The sequence below is a fragment of the Canis aureus genome, chromosome 5 (genome assembly GCF_053574225.1).
Source record: "Canis aureus isolate CA01 chromosome 5, VMU_Caureus_v.1.0, whole genome shotgun sequence".
NCBI classification, from domain to species: domain Eukaryota; kingdom Metazoa; phylum Chordata; class Mammalia; order Carnivora; family Canidae; genus Canis; species Canis aureus.
The window spans coordinates 46,915,615-46,939,216 of NC_135615.1; the positions used below are offsets into that span (position 1 = coordinate 46,915,615).

At 37.9% G+C, this 23,602-nt stretch overlaps 1 protein-coding gene and 1 long non-coding RNA gene across 24 annotated transcripts in view; one reads left to right on the forward strand and one right to left on the reverse strand.

Annotated features, from left to right (window-relative positions):
- Positions 1–23,602, reverse strand: part of PDE4D (phosphodiesterase 4D) — a 1,385,565-nt gene that overhangs the window by 282,425 nt on the left and 1,079,538 nt on the right. The window lies entirely within an intron of this gene.
- The window catches only part of LOC144314130 (uncharacterized), a 68,742-nt gene that overhangs the window by 606 nt on the left and 44,534 nt on the right, over positions 1–23,602 (forward strand). The window lies entirely within an intron of this gene.

Sequence of the window (23,602 nt, forward strand, 5' to 3'; positions counted from 1 at the left end):
TTTGCTCACTGTCACTCCCTTCGCAATCACATACACGTAAGGGGGAAGGGGTCAGTGCTGCCCCACAAGCTTTTCCTTCCTTCCTTGCTTAGTGTTCTGTGTATCCCAAGAACCTATCTCTGGAAATCCTAAACACTGTGTAACAGTCCTACAAGGGCTAATATATCATCCTTGTCCCCAAGGAAAACAAGTTTAGGTAGGCTGACAATGTATTCAACTAAGCAGGACACTCCAAGCTTCTTGGACGGGTAACTCAAGGTTGCTTACAGAGAAAGAAAGATGCACAGTGTCAGCAGGCCACAGTGATTTACATTTCTAATTTTACTTCTACTCGCAATATTTAAGGTAGTGACAGATTAAAAAAAACTAACAGTACTCATCAATATTACAGTTCTTCTTCACTCGGTCAGTTTTTCACACGTATATTTCTGAAATAACGTTTTGTAATCTAACTGTTGTGTCTGTTTTCCTCTAAAAAGCTTCTCAGAATGGAGCAGATATGGCACTGCCTTCCTCCAGATTCCTGTTAGTAAACAAGTCCATAAAATTATACAGGCTGACAAAAATGTCTGAATCTGGACTGGACATTAGGAACCATATGGCTCTTGTCTAAAGAGCTTTGGGTAATATGCATTTGATCTGGAAGCTGCTCTTCTTTCTGGCATTCACTTGATGCATTGAATAATGTTATATAGACTTGTATTTGACTATTGTCACCACAACATTTCAATGGACCTCAGATGTATAAATTCATTTGGGTCATCTATCCGTCTATGTATTTTGCTGAATTAAACCACTAGGCAATACAATGTTTCCTAAACTTCAGTCATTTGGACATGATTTCCACAAATTTTGCCACATTGGCACACATCTATGCCATTACTTACTTGCTATTTTTCTTTATTGACTCTGTTTTTTACTTAAGTAACATAAATTTAAAAGATAACCTTATATTTATTTGGTAAATGTGTTTGATACTTAAGGTTATTCCCAGTCCTCCCCCATGGAAGTATTAATAGGAAAAAAAGAGTCCAAATGCCACCTAAAATCTCTTCCGTACCACTAAACAGTGTCCTTATTGTGATGTGGGCAAACTCATGTGGAAAACACCAACTGCATAGAAGTAAATGAGTCTACTCTAAAATAGGATTTCCCCTTCTCTTATCATTTAATGGTGAGCGTGATATATGAGACTTATGACATTTACCAAGTGCTAAGGCTTAAACATGAAGCAGTAACTGGAACCAATTAAATGAGGTGTTAATGAATGCTTTTTACCACACAATGCAGATTTTCTCAGATATTATTACTCTGAAATACTCTGCCCACTTTGAAATCTTCTGTTCTCTGAGTCACCCCTCTTTTTTTCAGGTTACAGTTAGATACTCTACACTTTCCAATCTGTCAGGGGCAAATTTTTGAGAACTACATTATGAACGAACAAAACATTCAAGCCTGTCAAATGTGCTTAAATTCAGCACTGCAGATATGTCAAATAACATTTTGGGAAAAATAACCACAGAGCTGCAGTTTTTAAGAAAGTTTCCTGGTATTCTATATTGAATCCTAACATTAATAAGAACAAGTCACTTTGAAGTATTGTATCATTTCCTCATTATGGGGATATAATGTGGTGTTTTTCTTATCTGGAGGGGAATTTCAGGCGGATTCAAGCAATTTCTTCTCTTATTACACTAAGTATACAGTTGGATTCAAGGACTTTCCTACATATGTGAACCTCCTTGGAGCTAAATTCTCTTGTTCCTGAGGAAAATTCCAGAGTATTACATCTTGAAGGCTTCTGACCTTCAGATTTCCTACCTCTTTTGTAAAACATGAGGTTAGAATCATAATCATTGTGATTTTTGTAGCCCACATATATTAATTTTGCTTTTGTTTTCATATCCAAAAAAAATCATCACCATGACCAACGTTAAAGGAGTTATGCACCTGTTTTCTTCTAGGAGTTTTTTTTTTTTTTTTTTTTAATAGTTTTAAACCTTATATTTAAGTCTTTAATCCATTTTGGGTTAATTTTTGTGAGTGATATGTGGATTCACTTTCATTCTTTTTCATGTGGATATCCAGTTTTCCCAACACCATTTATTGCCCAGATCATCCTTGCTCCAATATATGTGCCTGTGTTATTAACTGATCATATATGCACAGCTTTACTTCTGGACCTTTTTATTCTGTTTCATTGGTCTATAAAGTCTGTTTGTTTTGTTTTTCTGTTTGTTGGTTTTTGTTTTTTTAAAGATTTTATTTATTTATTCATGAGAGGCACAGAGAGAGAGGCTGAGGGAGGAGCAGGCTCCATGCAGGGAGCTGGATGTGGGACTTGATACTGGATCCCAAGGATCACGCCCTGGACTGAAGGTGGTGCTCAACTGCTGAGCCACCCAGGCTGCCCTATAAAGTCTCTTTTTATGTCAGCACCACACTGTTTGGGTTACTATAGCTTTGTAATATGGTTTGAAATCAGGAAGTATGATGCCTCCAGCTTTACCCTTTCTCAAGATTGCTTTGGCTATTTATGGTCTTTTATGGTTCCATATGAATTTTAAGATTCCTTTTTTCTATTTTTGTGAAAAATGCCATTGGAATTTTGATAGGAGTTGCAATGAATCTTTTACATCAAACTAAAAAGTTTCTTCACAAAGGAAACCATCATAAAATTCTTTTTGGTTCTGTACCCAATTCTAACATGTATGTGTCTGCAGGGGGAAGTGGGCTTCCCCATACCAATAAGCAAATCTTTGACACCAGTAGAGTATTCCAGAATTCAAATCAATTCTGACCACTATCTACTCAAGGCATCAGATTCCAGAGTTTAGGGCTCAGTCCCACAAGAATGCACTCCTTTTCCTTCAGATTCCAGTCACAAGCCTGAGTTGTTAACATGTTTTTCTGAACAACCAGATATAGACTGGCCGTTCCCACAACTCCTTCCTTGGAATCAGATGTCACCTGTACTTCTGACCAAGTGGCTATAAATCAGAGATTACCCCCCCTTTAATCCCCTCCTTGGGTTCGATTAACTGATATTTGCTAGACAGTCTCCCAGAACTTACAAAACTTATTTACTCACTAAATTATCAATTTATTATAAAAGGATAATTCAAGGAACAGCCAGCCAGATGGGAGAGGTGCACAGGGCAAAGTATGGGAAAAGGGTACAGAGCTTCCTGGTTCTCTTCCCTTAAGCCACTCTGCCCCATTTCCACATGTTCACCAACCCAGAAGCTCTTTGGACCCCATCGTTTTGGGTTTTAAGGGAGACTTCCTTACAGAGGCAATATTGATTAAATCACTGATCACTGACCACTGATTCTACCTTCAGCTCCTCTCCCAAACCCAGAGGTGGGGAGGAGTTGGGTGGGCTGAAAGTTCTAAATCTCTTATCAAGAATGGTTCCCCTAGCAACCAGTCCCCATCCTTAGGTTACCTAAGGGCTTTCCCAAAGTCACCTTATTAGCATAACATAGGATACTTTTATCATTATTGTCCAGAGAAATTCAAGGGTTCTAGGAGCTAAGAACCAGGAACCAGTGGCTTAAGACCAAGTAGAAAGGAGAAATACATTTTGTTCATTTGAATAGCCAAATATATATTTCTCACAAAGCACAGTACCATAATATCATTTATGGAATAGGAGACTTTTTTGCAAAACATATATCTGAGAAGGGGTTAATATCCAAAGTATATAAGGAATTTGTACAACTTAATAGAAAAAAGAAAAGACAAAGAAAAAAAAAAGAAAAGAAAAGAAAAGAAAAGAAAAAAGAAAAGAAAAGTAAGGTAAAGAAAATCCAAATAATACAATTAAAACATAGGCAAAGGACCTGGGTACCCATTTTTCCAAAGAGATGCACAAACATCAAATAAATATATGAAAAGGTGTTCAACATCATTAACCATCAAGGAAATGCAAATCCAAACCACCATACCATATCAGCTCACATATATTAGAACAGTTTTTATCAAAAAGACTAGAGATAAGTGCTTGCTAGGGCATGGAGAAAAGGGAACCCTTGTACACTGGTGGAGGGAATGTAAATTCGTGCAGACACATGGAAAACAGTATGAAGGTTCTCAGAAAATTAAAAATAGAGCTACCATATGACCCAAAAATCCCTCTACTGATTTTATATCCAGAAATAATTAAATGAATAAAATCAGCATCTCAAACAGTTATCTGCATTCCATGTTCACTGCCTCATTATTCACAATACCCAAGATATGGATACAACCTCAGTGTCAGTGGATAGATGAGTGGATTAAGATGATTTGATATATATATATATCATATATATATATATATATATACACACATATCCATTACATGTATATATGTGTGTGTATATATATGTGTGTGTATAGATAATGGAATACTATTCAGCCATGAGATAGAAGGAAATCATATCATTTATGACAACATATATGTGGAATCTAAGTGAAAAAATAGAAAAATTAAACTGTTAGAAACGGACACTTGAATGGTGGTGCCGGGAACTGGGGGTGTGTGGGAAATGGCAGGACACTGGTCAAAATGTATAAGACTTCAATGTTCTACAGAGCTGTACACCAATGTACAATATGGTGACTATAGTTAAAACTATACTGGATATTTGCAATTTGCTAAGACAATTGATCTAATCATTTCACCACTCCAAAAATTGTTAGCTATGTGAGGTGATGGATGAGTTAATTACCCTGAATGTGATAATCACTTCATAATGGATATGTATATCAAAAATCATCACATTGTACACTTTAATTTAAATATAAACAATTTATTAATCAATTATACTTCAGCACAGTTGGGGGGAAGGAGAAAGATTGACATTTTATTTGGTACAATATCAAGAAATTAGAAAGATAACAGCTAATTAAACCCTAACAGAATAAAAAATAAACATAAGAATACAAAACAATAGCACACACAAAAAAAGTATATTGAAAATAGAATCATCAAAGCCAAAGCCAGTTTCTTGTAAAGAATAAAAAATTGACACACACCTAGCAATTCTGGTCAAGAACTAAATTGGGAAAACATAAATTATCATTATCAATTCCTGCAGACATAAAAAATAATGAAAATATATTATGAACAGGTTTATACCAATACATTTGAAAATTTAAGCAACATGGGTAAACTCCTTAAAAACCGACAAAAAACCCCAAAATAGGTGAACAGAGGGGAAAGGAAGGAAAAATAAAATAAGATGAAAATAGAGAGGGAGGCAAACCATAAGAGATACTGAACTCTAGGAAACAGAGAATTGCTGTTGGGGAGGCGGGTGGGGGAAGTATAACTGGGTGATGGGCATTAAGGAGGGCACGTGATGTAAAGAGCACTGGGTGTTATATGCAACTGATGAATCACTAAATTCTACCCCGAAACTAATAACACAATACATATTGACTAAGTTGAATTTAAATCAAGAATTTAAAAAAAAAATGAAAAAAGACACGGAAAAACAAAATCATCATGCACCGATTAGAAATAAAATTTGTATTTATTTATTTATTTTTTTAAATGTTTTTTCTTTTTTTTTAATTTATATTTATTTATTTATTTATGATAGACAGAGAGAGAGAGAGGCAGAGACACAGGCAGAGGAGAGGGAGAAGCAGGCTCCATGCTGGGAGCCCGACGTGGGACTCGATCCCGGGACTCCAGGATCGCGCCCTGGGCCAAAGGCAGGCGTGAAACCGCTGAGCCACCCAGGGATCCCCTAAAATTTGTATTTAAAAATTAATTAAGAACAATAAAGCTTTCCTCCTGAGGCAAGGGAAATAAAATACATTTAAATAAAGAATAAAGCTTTCACATGCAAAAATAATCACCATCATTATTATTTATTAATCACCTGCTAAGTATATTAGATATATTTTATTATTTGTTCCTAATAACAACCCTATAAGTTAGGTGTGATAAAACTAATTTTGTGAATAAAGAAAACTAGCGATTTGTTCACAGTCACATCCTTGGTGGCATAAAAAGTATTTGTATCCAGATGTATCTGGTGTGTGTTGGGGGGGGTGCTGCAAAAGGAAAGAGGAAGAGGAAGGTGGGAGATTAAAAATCATTATTATACTATTTGGAATTGTTTTTAAGCATCTATCCCCTATAGCTGGACAGTGGCAACAAATGAAAGTCCATTAAAAATGGTGTGTATATTGGGGCAGCCCTGGTGGCTCAGTGGTTTAGTGCTGCCTTCAGCCCAGGGTGTGATCTTGGAGACCTGGGATTGAGTCCCACATCAGGCTCCCTGCATGGAGCCTGCTTCTCCCTCTGCCTGTGTCTCTGCCTCTGTCTCTTTCTCTCTCTCTGTGTGTGTGTATCTCTCAAGAATAAATAAATAAAATCTTTTAAAAAATGGTGTGTATATTAAAGGTATAACAATAGACATATTTAATAGCCAGTAAATTTTAGAGTTTCAAAGGTATCCAGGATTAAACAATCTAGCTCACTGTCCTTCTTTCTAATTTTTAGATTCATAAAGACTATGATGAAGTTATATATAAAATATCATGAGCCTGTTAGCCATAAAGTATGATAAGGTCTTTAGCCATACTCATAGCATGGGTAATGGTGATTTGCTGTACAACAGATGGCATTTTGATGCCTCATTAGGTGATACTGGCTAACAAAGGATCGTTTTAAAAGATAACAGTATGTGAGACCTCTGAAAAGGTATGCATTTCGACATTTGTCAACAAATTCCATTTTCTACCAAAAGGGCAAAAAACACCTTTTAAAAACTGAATCCAACTTTTCTGCAAGGGATCAGTAATGTGAACATGCCTTTTGTAACTGACTTTCAGAACTTTGCACTAATTCAAAATACTAGATAAAACAAATCGCTGCAGGGATCAAATACATGATCTCAGCCAAAATTTCTTAAGTGATGTTTTATTTCCTTTGTATTTTGCCTCTTCTCTTCTCCCCTTTACTCTCGTTCTTTTTATTTTCAAATGCATCTTTGCAAATTTAACCTCATTTTTAACTATTTGAATATTATTCAAGACATACATGCAAATAGACCACCAAACAGTGATGAGAGGAGAATCCTCAAATTCCTGCATTGATCCCTGACCCCAGTTCATAAATGAAAGTGGGGCCTGGAAAGGTGATAGGAAGATTTGGGTGCACAGGGGGGTGGGGTGGGGATTGTGCCCTGGGAGCTTTACTAAAGCACATGCAGATGCCCGGCATGCATATTATCTGGGCACCCCAGATACCACTGTAAGATTCCTTCCTCCAGGGTCACTTGGCTTTTTTAGTGATGGATGTAGGTCGGCCTGCTGGCATTCTGGTGTGGGCAGAGAAAGGGAGCATGAATCTTGCTAATCGGTTTGCAGATGTTCATTTAATCCTTCTGTTTGCATAGTTATCCTTCTTTCTCCCCTCTGCCAATGATTCCAGAATATCTGTCTTTTATCGGGAGGGATGTGAGGTACGCTGACTACATTGAGAAAGAGTGAGGGCTGGCTGGTGGGCAAGCATCCATTATACACACTTTCATACACTCCCCATCTTCAGAGCTCACTCATCTTCTGAAGTACTTTCTGGGGTGCTGGGGGCAGCTCAGCTTACTTCTCTTCAGTATTTTACCCTTATTTGGTTAAGTCACTTGCCACTTTTCCATCCGCTTCTATCTTTACTTATCATGGCTTGAAGTTACAGATAGCTCCTAGTTTCCTCAAATAAAGGATCTACCTTTTTGTTTCTTGCCCTAATTATTGATTTGGCTGTGTTTTATCAAATGACTAAATATACCATGGAGCTCTATAAGTATATGTCAAGATTATTTTTTGTTGTAGTAAAATACATATAACATAAAACTTACCATGTTAATCCTTTTTAATGTACAGTTCAATGGCATTAAGTGTATTCATCAAGTATATTCAATATTAAGCTATATTGTAATAACCATAACCAACATCCATCTCCAGCATTTTCTCTTTTTACCAAACTGAAACCTGCACCCATTACACAATAACTCTATTCCTCACTCCCTCTAGCCTCTGAAAACCACCATTCTACTTGCTGTCTCTGTGAATTTCATTACTCTAGACACCTCATATAAGTGGAATCAGACAGATTAAATTTTAATAGATTTAAAATCTGACAGCAAGTCTTGTTCTAGATGTCTTATTCTAAAAGAAAAAAAGCATTAGAAAGAAAAGGTTTAAGACAACAATTCTCACCTCAAGAAATCAAAGTACTTGCTTTATTCAGCACTGATTCTTTATGAAGTATTGCTTGCTATTATACAGACTCAGACAAAACTAAGAGCAAAAATATCTGCCTTGACCAACATCTGGTGTGCTTTCATTTAAATCATCTCTTTATCTGTTATTTTGTTTCAATATATACAAACGTTTCAGTGCATGTCTAGACTGGTTATGTCAAAACTTTAGTTCTGAGGGGTGCCTGGGTGGCTCAGTCAGTTAAACATCTGCCTTTGGCTCAAGTCATGATCCAGGGATCCTGGGATTAAGCCCTGAGCCAGGCTGCCTGCTTCTTCCTCTCCTTCTACTCCCATGCAACTGCCACCCCACCCCACCTCCACCTGACCCATCGCTTGTGTTCCCATTCACTCTCAAATGAATAAATTAAAAAAATCTTAGAACAAAGACAAAAATAAAAAATAAAAACCTTAGTTCTGATTTCAAATTTATAATAGCCCCAAGGTTAAATCAAGTGGTCCCTAAGTATACCTAACCCAAGAGATAAATATTTTAAAAGCAAATTATATTAATAAAAATCATTTTGGAAGTTTTTTTTTTTTTAAAGAGATAAGACAACTGGAAAAATCACATTGCCAAATGAAACCCTCTTTGTAATACTGTGAAGTGAATGGAGGTGTTCATTGAAGTAGGATTTGGAAAATAGAAATATGAGCACACAGAAAGTGCTCTAATGAATTTAAATATAATAGATAATGCTGAAAATTGACTTAGTGGAAAATAAACTTTAATTGAGCCCATTTAATTTACATTAATGTGATAACATTTTCTCCTACTCATGTTAGAAGTAATGGTAAAATAAATAATCCAGGCAACCCAAGCAATTTCTCCTGGACCACACATTACAAATAAGTTCTATTTAATATAAAAGATCTGCTCTTGGGCAGCCCGGGTGGCTCAGCGGTTTAGCGCTGCCTTCAGCCCATGGTGTGATCCTAGAGGCCGGGGGATTGAGTCCCACGTTGGGCTCCCTGCATGGAGCCTGCTTCTCCCTCTGCCTTTGTCCCTGCCTCTCTCTCTCTCTGTGACTCTCATGAATAAATAAATAAAATTTTTTTTTTTTTAAAAAGATCTGCTCTTTGAGATAATGTCTATTAATTACGGAGAGCATACAGGATCAGGTTAAGAAGTGTCCTTTGGTGTCGGGCTGCCTGCATGCACATCCAAGTTCCACTAATGATTAGTTCTTTGACCTTGAACAAGTTACTTAGCCTCTCTGAGCCCTAGTTTCCTCCACTATAAAATGGAGATAAAACAGGGCTTCGTGCAGATTAAATGAGACATGGAAAACCTTGGCAAAGTGCTTGGCATATAATAAGGGCTCAATAAATAACACGTATCATTAAAGATAAATTTTAAGACAGTTCAGTGAATATGGAGGAAAGCAGTTTTAAAACTTAGAAGTATATGTTACCATAATATTTTGATTTTTAAAAATTATTTTGTGTTTTTATTTTAGTTTTAACCCTGACCCCCTGACTCCCTTTAAACAATGGCTAGTAAATAGTTTTTCTTCCCCGCTTTGGTCACGGACATTTAGTGTCTGCGTTGTCTCTGGGTTATTTTTCAAAGACATGAGCCTTAAAATGTTAAATTCCCTGCTTAAAAACCTTCAGGAGCTCTCCTATTCCTTCTAGAATTGATGGCAGTCTTCTCTTAGTGTTAAATTAAAACTTCTCCCATTTGGATGCAAGTTATCATCAGTCTGGCGCTTAATAATTTATTTTTCATAACCTAGCATGGTAGCCACAGAATGGCACAAGCCTTGCCCCCAGTTGGCCTGGACTGTTTGCCCTGCCCGGTAAGTGTTTCATCTTCTCCTCCCTTCTCTGCAAGCAAATGTCCTACTCCACCTTTAAGATTTAACACAAGTAGCAGTAAATGCCACCTAAGTCCAAGGCAAACTTAGAAGTTCTATCTCTTTGGCTTCATTTAATCTATGAACATCCTGGGTTAATTTTGATGATGATGATAATGATGATGATGATGATGATGATTCACTTAGGTGTGATGTATTCACTGGAACGTACAGGGACATCCATGCTACTTAGTCACTGCTCAGCCACTGATATTGACTGTGTTGCCTTCAAAAACAATCTCATTAAGGTTCAATACCTTCTTCTATAAAATGGGACAATGCATGCATGGCCTGTTTTAGGATTAATGAGAAAACATGTGGGCTTATCTGCATTCTCATGCTCTCTATTGCTTTCAGACCTTGGTACATGCTTCTCTGGCAGCATCACCCTTCTTCTCTTTTCCTCTCCCTCTCTTTTCTTTAAAGACTTTGTTTGAGAGTGAGCATGCGTGCGCAAGAGGAGGAGGAAGAGCAGAGGGAGAGGAAGGGGCAGAGGCAGACTCCCCGCTGAGCAGGGAGCCCAGCTGATCCCAGGACCCCGGGGTCATGACCTGAGCTAAAGGCAGATGCCTAACCGACTGAGCCACCCAGGCACCACCCCCCCCTTTTTTTTGGGTCAGGAATGAACTCAGGGGTCAACTCCTCTAGCTTCACTGCTTTGCAGTTTGAACGAGGTGTCCTGGACTAGTCAAATCTCTAGATTCTGGTGCTAATTCCAACCAGGGTGCTGGTGAACACTCAAGTGTAAGCCTCTCCTCATTTGGCTAAGGGGGCGGGACCATGGATTCCCATCCACATGTTCCCAGTGTCTGTCCCCAAAGAGACACCTGGACCTCCACAATACATGAGTTCCCTGAAAACGGAATGCGGTTTATTCACCTTTGTATTCACAGGACCTAGCACAATATCTGGCTCACAGGGTGTTTGCTTAACAACATAATAAATCTTTGGTCAACAGTGGCACATAAGCCTTTTACGGATTTTCTTCCTGTGCCCTTTTGTGGCATTTGTTTCATGGCTGGAATTTCAAAAATTGAGTCTTGCCTGTTTTCTCTTTTATAAGCTTCTATCCCTGAAAGCTACTCTTGATACCTTCTTTGCCAAAAGATAGTTCCTACATCCTTACAATAAAAATTTTCTCCCAAAGAAAAAGGAACAGGGTAAGAAATACACTGGGAAAAGTCACAGGTAAGCCCTGACTGGACTCACGCATCATTGTTACATAAGGAAAGGTTCTTTCCTAAATATTTAGGGAAAACAGCCTCATTCTGGAGAAAATATTAGGTAATGTACTATTCAACCCAGAGAGAGTATTCAAATTCTCCTAGGGACCTTTTAGAATCTCAATTCAAAGGAATGACTTTTCCAGGAAAAGTTTCCCCACATCTGGCAGGGAAATGGGAGAGTGCTTGTAGCACCTTATAAAATCTGCCCAATTCGAGCTACCCATCAACCTATAAATGAGATGGCTGTGACTCTGAAGGGGAAGGCTACATTCTGGCCAGTGCTCTGAAAACCTGTTTGGAGTCACTAAGTGTTTGATGTGTATTAGCACATTCACTTTTTCTACCCATTTACCAGATGATGGAACTCAAGTACAGAGGGAGTGCTTGCCTAGCTAGTTGAGTGGGAAAACCAGACCAGAGAGAACTCAGGCCTTCCGGCACCAGAGGGAGAAAACTGAAAACCATAGCTCAACCACATTCCAGGCACAGGGTAAGAGGCTCTGCACACATCAGGTCATTTAATATTTAAAATAAACTCAAGAGATAAGCACTATAATTTCCTCAAACAGTTGAGGAAGCTGAGGTTTATAAGAGGTTAAGTAACACGCTCAGGGCTTTAAGTTGGGGCTTAGATTTGTCTCTTATAAGACCCAAACATCATTTGGGGAAAGCTGGAACCTTGAGAACTGAACAGCATCTCAAAAGGAGAATTAGTTTTTAACTTCTTTAAAAAAATTGTTAGACAAGAATGACAGAATGGATAAACTTACTATCCCTGACCACAGCTCTGTTTTTGCAGACATGACACTGAAATCATTAGAAATTCATCATTATTTTCATTGTGGGTACTAAAACTTACAAATATTTCAGGTATTTAGATACTAGACTGCAGATGTATAAATAGATGTGGTATTCAACAGTAACTTTTGAAAAAAAAAAGCATTTTCATTTTCCTATGTTGATTCTGTTTTCAAAATTAAGACTAATTTTTCCTTCCTTACTCAAGAAAAATCTCTATAGATATAAATTTTGTTTATAGGGCAGACAGCTCCTGAAGAAAGGATAGGAAAGCAGCTTAGATACTGTTTAACTTGACCTTGTGTATCAATCTATGATCTTCTAGGAAGAAAGACAGGCTGTTCATTCCAGGCATGCAGTGAACTCTAAAAAAATACTTGCAAACAGTACAGTACTGTGACTTTTTCAGGAGATTTTTCAGGAGACCTACTCTAGTGTGTTCCCTGTGTTCTTAAAGAGAGTGCTTTGTTTGATATTTTTGCAAAATAGTTGAGTCTTAAGGATAACAATTGGCAGGTATGGTTTTATGGAAAACTGAAAGCAAATGAGCTACAAGAGGTAATGCCAAAATGCTTTGTACTTTGAGGGCAGATTGTTATTCCATATGGGTAGAGAATATGAAAGTTTCCCCATCCAAATCCATGAAATTTAAGCTGAACTTCATTCGGCTGACAATTATTTAATTTAAAAAAATTTTTATTTATTTTTTAAATTTAAGTTTTATTTATTCATTTGAGAGAGAGAGAGAGAGTAGGAGTGGGGGGGGGGCAGGCAGAGGGAGAGGGAGAAGCAGACTCCCTGGCGAGCAGGGAGCCCAAGGCAGGGTTCAATCCTGGGCCTCGGAGGTCATGACCCGAACCTAAGGCAGACACTTAACCCAGTGAGCCACCCAGGTGCCCCTCAGCTGACAATTCTTCTGTAAGATTCTCCTAAGACCTAAATTATTCCCTGGTTGACTCACAGACTTCTCTACTGATGGTTAATCTTTTCCTTAAGAGTTACCTTGGGTAACTCTAAATTGTAATTGATTCAAAATGCAGTCATTTAAAATAACGAAGAAAATTAAAAAACAAGTTATTTTAAAAGTAACAATGGTGCAAATAGGTAATATCTTAGGCAAGGCTGTTTGAACACCTTTGTAGGCACCCCTCCATCACATCAAACAGATTAAAATGGACTCACTTCTTACATTATACAGTATTTTTGCTATAAAAATATAGAAAGGATCTTTGTAATTTTGATTTTAAAATTACTTGGTTAAAATAATAATAATTAATAATAACAAAATTACTTGGTTAATATTAAATTCATTTAACTAATGACTGGCCCTAATTTCTTTGCAATCATCCAGCATGCTCGAGAATACCTGCAAGATGACAAAAATTCGGCCCACAAGTTTATCTCAAATGTAATAAAGTTTTTTATGGATAACTTGCTTGACAATTACTGAAGTTGACAGATTATACTTTGAATATTTAATCAAACTCTAATATTATTATTTTTTTCATTTTCTTTTTGTATTTTGGAGTCAATTGCTTCATTTTTCAATTCTCACATATTTTCTTAGGCCCATAAAAAAGCTCAGATGCTTTAAACATTGAGGACCATAATATACGCTATGGACAAAGCAGAGAGCCCTGTGCAGAGAGCCCTGTGAGACCAGATCCAGGAGGAAAGGGAATTCTTGTAAGAAGTGATTCATGTACAGTGGTATGTTTAATATTTTCCAGGTAGTGTACTATTTCCCACTGGTGAGGTGAAGTAAGGCATCCAACATTCCGCATAGGAAGTTACTCATGATTTACCTCATACTAGATATCATACGTGATGAAAAGGTAGGAGACCTGGTTGCTACCATTGAGAACCTACTAGTTTAGTTGGGAAGAAAAATATTACTCTCCTTAAGGTTTTCTCCATAGTAACTGAACACATGAGGTTGAAAGATAATAAATTCAGTGTTTGGGTACTTGAATGACCAAACTAAAACAATTATACAGTTGCCTGGTTGTAGCAAAATAATGTGTTAAATTGCCCTTTAAAATACCTGGTTAGTGATTTGTGAACCAAGATAGTTGCTGGGGCCCAGCAGTGTCCCCGTAGCTGAGGAAGAAGTATTAGAGTCCTTACAAGGGCTAATTTTATTTTCATTCAGTCCCAGGAATACAGTTTTGAACTGAGGTTGCGTTTCTACTCAATTAGAGAAAATAGAAACACAAAGAGCAGATTTTAGCACCAAGTGAAACAGGTGTATCTAAGTTTAAGCCTCTGACTCCCATTCTGCATGATTGCTTAGTGCCAGGTTGGTCAACAGTTTTTCTTCAAGACAGATTTTGTTTTCTAAGGATAACTGGGATGAAGTGTTCTGAAACAGCCCAATATATTCAAGAGAGGCCTCAATTACCAATTTTTTTTCCTCCATTGTTATTGTCTTGAAAGTTCCTATAATGGAAATAATATGGCTTCAGGAATGCTGAGGAGCTCTTGCCCTTTGTAACTGGGTCAACACATATGCAGAGAGGCCACAGGGTCAAATTTTAGTGCTTGAGCGACTCTCTTGACCCAATGGGTGTCACACATCACTGGGCACAGTCGGGCTGGAGGATGGTGAGTCACCATTATATACTAAGCCCTGCAGCAGTGTGGAAAAGTTAGCACCCAGCTCGCCGATCTCAGGGAAATGAACCTATAAGCCACCCGCCTCCAACTCCTGAGAAATCATTTCTGAGAACGTTTGTCTTCAACTATTTCTTGACATTACCAGAAGCAGAAGAAATAGCTGTAGAGGATTTCAATTCAACCCAAGGAACTGCCTAGCAGTCTTGAGATTATGTCTATGAGATTATTTAGAAAGGCTACTATGTGTCTGTGTAGGCCATACACTTCAAGCTTCAGAGGCTACCATTTACACAAGCCACAGTGTAAACGGGACCTTTGGAATCGCACAAAATGTTGACCCTACCTTTGTTTCTCAAATGATGAGACAATACAATGATATTTTTCATTTTAAGGAAATCCCAAAAGCCTAAATTGGAGCAGAGAGGCTAATGTTCTGAGCTATACAGAGAAAGCAGTCTCAGGCAAATAGTGGTTAGGAACACCTCAGACTCAGTGTGGCACAGTGTAGATCCCCACCTTAGTCCCCTACCCTAGTCACGTCACTCAACTTCTCAATGCCTCAGTCTTTTCAGTTGTAAAATGGTGTGATCAGGGTGGTTAGGAGAATTATATTAGATGTTGCAGGTAAAATACTTACAACAGTGCTCAGCACATAGTCAAGGACTCAATAAATAATAACTTTTACTATTAAGGAAGACAGTGTCTCCCTTTTGTTCCATTATTAGGATTCTGGAATGAATAAAAATTATCACCTCTGTATTATTATTATTATTATTATTATTATTATTATTATTATTATTATTATTATTATGTTTCAAGTATGTTTATGGCTCCAGAAGAAACATCTTCTGTGTCTTTTAAGAATAAAAGATAGGAATAGCTTAACAGGATATTTTGAAGAAAATGAAAAATAGCATTTTGTGATTGTCATTAAGAATGTTAAAAAGTTTGTTGTAGGACTTTTTGTCCACTGTATACTTCCAAATGTAGTTTAAAGGCTGCTACAGACTAATAGAAATACAGAAATATTTAGATGTTGATAGAAAATGATAGGCATTCCAAAAAATAAATAGGAGCAGAAACTACAAAAAATAGTTTCCTTTCCCTGCTTTTTTTTTTTTTCTTTCAGAAGGTATTGAAAGGGGATCCCTGGGTGGTGCAGCGGTTTGGCGCCTGCCTTTGGCCCAGGGCGCGATCCTGGAGACCCGGGATCGAATCCCACGTCAGGCTCCCAGTGCATGGAGCCTGCTTCTCCCTCTGCCTGTGTCTCTGCCTCTCTCTCTCTCTCTCTGTATGACTATCATAAATTAAAAAAAAAAAAAGAAGGTATTGAAAGTAAGTCAAAGAATCACTGAGCAATTTGAAGAATTTTAAATATTAGGCTAATCCCCCAGGAATGAGATACCAATGTGACCAATTTTTCTTTTCTTTTTTTTAAAGATTTTATTTATTTATTCATGAGAGACAGAGAGAGAGAGAGAGAGAGAGAGAGAGGCAGAGACACAGGCAGAGGGAGAAGCAGGATCCATGCAGGGAGCCTGACGTGGGACTCGATCCGGGGTCTCCAGGATCAGGCCCTGGACTGAAGGCGGCACTAAACCGCTGAGCCACTGGGGCTGCCCAATTTTTCTCATTTGTAAAGAGAAATTCGAAATTATATGAGACATCTTCCTATTTTAAATATTGGTGCTAACTCAAATTATGAAAAAAATTTGGCCAATAGTGTGAAGCCAAACGTAAGTTTGGGGTGTGGGTGGTGGTTGTGTTATCAGATTTCTTTGATTAGTGAATAAATAGTGATCCTAAATCCTAAATAGTGATTTAGAACTTAGCGATTTACTGTTTTATTAATTGCTGAGAAACTCCTGTATGTATGATAGTTAATGCAACAGCAGGCTATCAGGTATTTATATTTTAATAGTACATATAGTAAATAACAGTAACTTAATACACTGGAATTTCCAATGGTAAACATTCCAGGCCTCTACTGAGGAAATGTTTGAATTGGAGAATTAATTGTGACAAAATGTCAAATGCCTATTTCATCCATCCATAAAACCAACCAATCCTAGTGACTTAATTAAAAAAAATAGCTAATCATTATTCAAAATCTGAGTGACTAGTTGGATGAGTATTTGGTTACATAAACCAGAGAAGGTGGAAGAAAACTAGCATGTATGCAACACTACTGTCTACTTGGTGCTTTATTGATCTTTTCTCTTCTTAAATTCAAAATGACCCTCTAAAGTAGTTATAATTATTCTTTCTTTTGTAGCTGTAAATTGATGTCTGCAGAGGCCTAACTCTTTTGGACGATGCTCTTCTTTTTTACAATGGATGTTGATGTTGCCAAATAATTTTTTTTAAGATTTTATTTATTTATTCATGAGAGATACAGAAAGAGAGAGAGAGAGGCAGAGACACAGGCAGAGAGAGAAGCAGGATCCATGCAGGGAGCCTGATGTGGGACTCGATCCTGGGACTCCAGGATCATGCCCTGGGCTGAAGGGAGGCACTCAACCACTGAGCCACCCAAGTGTCCCAGTGTTGCCAAATATTAATTCAAAAACTGGTTCTGTAAGCAATTGGTAAAGTGTCGCACGCACACCCACACCCACACCAGTATTTAAGAAAAAGGTTAAACTCACGAGGTTAGACAGGGTCAGCTGCCATATAATAATTCAAAAGGAAGAATTCTGTGCTGATAAACAAAACCTTTTCACCTAATTGGAGTCATCAAGTATCATCCTGAGGCACTGTATACAGGGCCCTCATTAACTGGGAACTCAAGGCATCCTTATATCCATCACAAAGATCAATACAGGGCTGAAAGTGTAATTAAATATAAGTAGGTGACTTAAGGTTTCAGATCTTTCTAAAGGAGAGATGGAGGTCTGATGTGTTGTTGTGGGAGGGGTCAACAGAGATTAGGGGATTAAGGGACAGCATAGTCTGTTTTGATTTCAAAGCAAGTAAAGAGTAGAGAGTTGAAAGTGAAACTAAGTCATATACCTGCATGACGGCTTCAGAGGTAACAATTTCTAAGAAAATCTACCAACTGTGGCATTGGCTAAGGCTCCCACAAATGTAAAATGTGTCTTTCCTTGCAACAGCAGCTGTAGTTATGACGTCATCAACTTCATCCAGCTTCACATGAATCCCACATGATCAAATATGATCTATTCAGATGAGTATCACACACTTATGAAGATCGATCAGTAGATATTTATGAGTTACCGTGGTAGATACAAATAAATAAACGAAGTATTGCTTCAGAGAGTTTATAGTAAAAAGAGAAATGGATGGTAAAAGATGTATGCCCATGAAAAACAGGACATTACTGTGTTTTATTCACTTCAAAGGTCTTATGATATTGGAAATGTTTTTGTTCCTCATTATAGGTCTCACCTTCTAGGACAGGAGTTCTATGAGCATGGGCATTGCCTGTATTGTATCTTCCTACATCTCCAGTAACTACCACAGTGCCTGGCACATAGGAAACCCTTGGTAAATACAGGGCAAGTAGACAAATGAGTGAATGACACAGATCATGAATATTATGATAAGAAAGTAGAGAAGGAAAATGCCTTGTGAAGTGGACAGTCAGAAGATTTCAAGGAGCTGGGGATCCTTTTAGACACAGGGCTTAAAAGCTGGTAGAAAAGAGAAAGCATTTCTCTTGACAAGAGGCACAGGCAAGGCAGGGGAGGTGCCTGCGGCAAAGTAAAATGTTATTCTATCAGGAAATCTTGATGAAGAGATTGGGGTTTTATGAAGAACTTTCTAATAAAACTGGAATGGGCGCTTTAGGGTTGGTGGGGGTGACAATGTATGAGAAAAGAGGTTTTGGAGATTTGGGTAGAAGACCACACAAAAAAACTGTGGTAGAAGGTGGTCAGGCCCTAAGGAGTGGGTGCAACTTTTAACTTCCCTCTGAGCTTGGCATCTTGGGCCTCTGTTTTTGCCTTATTGCTGAAATGATTTCAGAGAACTTCTTAAAGTCCTTAAATTACTCATAAGTAGAACATTGCATTTTTTCTTCCAAAATTAAGAAAAAGCTCAATTAACCACATGGTTGTTTTATCTTATATCTGGTGAAACCACATTTCAAGCCAGTAGAGAAACAGCTGTTTTACCACTTAACTCTAGAAGTGGTAATTGAGAGTGACATTTAAGAAACATACCTACAGATTTCAGAAGACGATTAATCACTTTGTTTGGAAGGTTTATGATATGATAAAGTATTTTTAAAGCTCCTTATAATTAAACAGCTTGTAGAAGATTACCTTTACCTCTCACCCTATGGAAGCTCTTATTTTTTATTTTTATTTTTTAAAGATTTTATTTATTTATTCATGAGAGTCACAGAGAGAGAGAGGCAGACACACAGGAAGGGGGAGAAGCAAGGTCTCTGTAGGGAACCAGTGCGGGACTTGATCCTGAGACTCCAGGATCATGCTCTGAGCCAAAGGCAGATAGATGCTCAACCACTAAGCCACCCAGGAATCCCTGGAAGCTCTTATTTCAAATGGCAATCTATAGAGAACTTCAAATAAGCCTGTAACTGTACGTCTTATTTTGTGATAAATAAAACAAATTTTTCTATATTAAGATCACCTTTGGTGTTACATTCAAATGCCTAAATACCAATACAAAAACAGTAATAGTTCTTTATAAATTTTTCAAACACACAGAACCAAGAGAGGCCTTGATTTATAATACTCATACACACATACAGATAAAATTGACTCAGTGACTGTGACCCTTAAAACTGGTTTTCTTACAATTGGTTACTCCAAAAACCTACAACTCCATGACTGAGGGTTTTTGGAATTTTTCTTTTTTTAAATACCCATGAGTCTCTGCTTAAGGGCTATTTTCTGGCCAAATTTACATGCTTAGCCTATAGATACGGAAACCAGAAGTGGGGAGTTGTTAATGATCCCCAGAAACAGGTGATGGATGGGGGAGTTGGCAGGTAAGTACTCCAGCTTCCTCACCCCTTGGATGGGATAACCCTGAGGAGTCCTGCACACACTGCCTTGCAGAGGCTGGCAGAGAGGCTGGGCATCACTTTCCTACTGTGGTAACTGGCCTGATGATGCGCAACTTGTGTCCTTCCACTCTATGCCTCACTTCCCCACACTCCTTTACTTCTTCTTCTTCTTCTTTTTTTTTTTTTTAAGATTTATTTATTTGACAGAGAGAGAGAGAGAGAGAGAGAGAGAGAGAGAGAGAACAATGGGCAAAGCGTCAGGCAGAGGGAGAGGGAGAAGCAATCTCCACACAGAGCAGCAAACCTGATGCGGGCTCTATCCCAGGGCCCTGGGATCACCACCTGAGCCAAAGACAGATGCTTAATTGACTGAGCCACTCAGGTGCCCTCCCTTTACTTCTATATGAACTTTCTAAATAAACTTCTTATACTCCTTGTCTTGGGGACTATTTCTGGGGGAACTTAGACCAGAACGTGTTCTTCCACTATTTTGTGACACCAAAGAATTTTGAGACTTGGAAACTACAAATGAACGTTGGTTAAAGTGAGATTCTTCTATTTGTTTGTTCTTTTTTTTTTTTAAGATTTTATTTATTAATAAGAGACAGAGAGAAAGAGAGGCAGAGACATAGGAGAAGGAGAAGCAGGCTCCCTGCAGTGAGCCTGATGCGAGACTCCATTATGGACCTGGGATCACGACCTGAGCCAAAGGCAGATGCTCAACCACTGAGCCACTCAGGTGTCCCTATTTGTTTGTTCTTTGTCAAATATAGAAATTAGTATCATTTTAATTTAATAAGTTGCTAAGTTTTCCCAAGTCCCTCCTTTCTTCTCTATATCCCCTCTCTTTGTCATTTAACCTTTTCAATCTCTGGCACACACATATGAATTAGGATGCCACAGAGGAAGGTTAATGAGAAACAGTGAAATTAAAAAAAAAAATTACAGCTTCACATGGCTTACAGCATGAACTGAAAATACACTTTACTATTTTTCTGTGTGTGTGTGTTTGGGTATCATATGGATAGATCATATATTAGCAAGTGACTGTGTTATTTCTAGAAGAAATGGAAATCTCAACCCATTTGCCTAGGCTTGAGTCAGTGTTACTCTGAAATCAGTATATTTTCTTACATGTGACACCAATACACACAAATGGAAATAGGCACACACACATACACACACACCTCTGCTATTATTTTTACTCATAATAAAATGAACACACTAAAAATACTGTCAATCAATCAGCAAAAAATCTTAAATTCAGAGTTACTGACTAAATCATGTCCCTTTTCTAATAAGGTCTGACTGTCTAAAACAAAACAAAACAAAACAAAAACACAACACCAAACCTGAAGCTACCATAGACTCATATTGGTCATTAGTGAACACTATTTAAAAGCCAGATATATGCCAGAATGGCTCCTGAATTTCCAATTATCTATAGCAAGTATTCTAACTTGGGGAGATTTTGGGGGTGCCTGGGTGGCTCAGTCAGTTAAGCATCTGCCTTTGGCTCAGGTCATGGTCCGGGAGTCCTGGGGTCCAGCCTGCATTGAGTTGAGTTGGGCTCTGCTCAGGGAGGTCTGCTTCTGCCCCTCCTCCTGATCCTTCTCTCTCTCTTGCTCACTCTCTCTCTCTCTTTCTAATAATGAATAAATATTTAAAAATATATTTTTTAAAAAGGACAGATTTTCTTCAGATGTCTGAGCCCGGTAAAGGACCTTTTTGACTCTTTTCCTCCCTAAATCCTTAGGAATGAAAAAGCCCACTCTAAACGTTAAGGGGGTGGGAGGGAAGCAAATAGACATTTTGGTGTGATTTGAATCTCCGTTTTGCTAAGTAGAAATAGGAGTTTTGAGGTGGCTTGAATGTGAGAGAGAGAAAAGAAATGAGAGAAAAAATAAGAGTAAAAAGTTTCCAGACTTTTCATAATCACTTAAATATTTGACCAAAAGGTGAATAAAGATAATGGCCGAAACTCCCACATTCCAAATGCTTGCAGCTTCAGATCTATGGGGATTTGTGATCACAAAGGCATATTGGGGATCTGTATTTGGATTTGGAATTAATACAGCCATAAGTTTTATGAAATACTGAAAATGACTTTTTATTACATGTTTATGCTTACTAAAGCTAGCCCTTTAAAGAAATATTGTCTGAGCTCCTTCTTTGAATACTAAATGTGTTTTATAGAAGTAGCTTAAATAGTTGGCAATAGGGTAAGAGCATCCTGACATTGGTCCTGGCAATGATTTTTTAGATGTGGCCCTCAAAGCACAGGCAACAAAAGCAAAAATAAAAATAAGTGGGACTACATCAAACTAAAAAGCTTCTGCACAACAAAGGAGACCATCAACAAAATGAGAAGGCAACCTACGGAATGGGAGAAAATATTTGCAAACCACGTATATGAGATGGGTAAACATTCAAAATATATGAGGAACTCCTACAACTCAAAAGATAAAACCTTAAATAATCTGGTTAAAAATTAGGCAGAGAATCTGAATAGACATTTTTCCAAAGAAGACATACAAATGGCCAACAGGTGCATGGAAAGGTGTTCGACATCACTAGTCATCAGGGAAATACAAATCAAAATCACAGTGAGTTATCACCTCATACCTGTTAGACTGATTTTTATCAAAAAGTCAAGAGATAAGTGTTGGCGAGTATGTGGGGGAAAGGGAACACTTATGCACTCTTGGTGAGAATATAAATTGATGCAGCCACATGGAAAACAGTACAGAGTTTCCTCAAAAAATAGAATCACCATATGATCCAGGAATCCCACTAGAGTACAGGGTATATACATTGAAAGGAAATGAAATCACTGTTTTGAAGAGATATCTGTACTCCTATGTCCATCACAGCATTATCCACAAGAGCCAAGACATGGAAACAATCTATCTCCTTTGACAGATGACTGGATAAAGAAAATGTACATAGCACGATGGAATATTATAAAGCTTTATGAAAGAAAGAAATCCTGACATTAGAGATCATGTTGATGATCTGGGAAGACTTTCTTGGAAACAGAAAGTACAGTAATAGTTACTAAAGCCTGGGGAGTGGGGAAAATGGAAACAGGCCAGTCAAAGCATGGGAACTTTCACTTACAGGATGAATGAGTTCTGGAGATCTAATGTGAAGCATGGTGACTATGGTGCATGCTGTTCTTTATAAGTGAAATTCACTGAGAGAGTAGATCATAAAGTGATTTCTCCACACAGGCACACAAAGTAGGGGGAGGGAACTGTAAGGTGATGGAAGTGCTCATTAACTATGGAAATCTTTTTAGTATGTATAAGCATATAAAGCTAATTCATTGTATGCCTTAAACACACACAATTTTTGTTTGTCAATTATACCTCAGTCGAGCTGGAAAAAATAGACGATTATGGTCTAGAGCAGGTGATGGAAACTGTATCTTGGGTTAGAAATGGGGAAGAAGGAAATGTATAAACGATAAGGTACTTGAGCAGGTTAAAAACATCATAAAGCTCAGAGTAAATTTCCATCTTGCTGCTGATTTGCATTCACACTATACTCAGGTAGAGGGAGGAATGGGGATATCATCTAGCTTACATGGAAGAGGAAAAGGCACTATATCCAGTTAATTTTTCAAAACTCCCTATTAACTTACCAACAGATAGCTTTGCATAATGAACTCTAGAATGTGGTTAGTGTCAGTTTCAGTTGTGGATGGAGGAAGCAGTCTTCACCAAACTTAATTGATGATGGCTGTGAACACTGGCACAGTGACTGAACTGAGGAGAACAGATGCGAGGATAACAACTGGACACCTGTCTTTCTTGGCTCTATGAAAATATCTGCTACCTTATA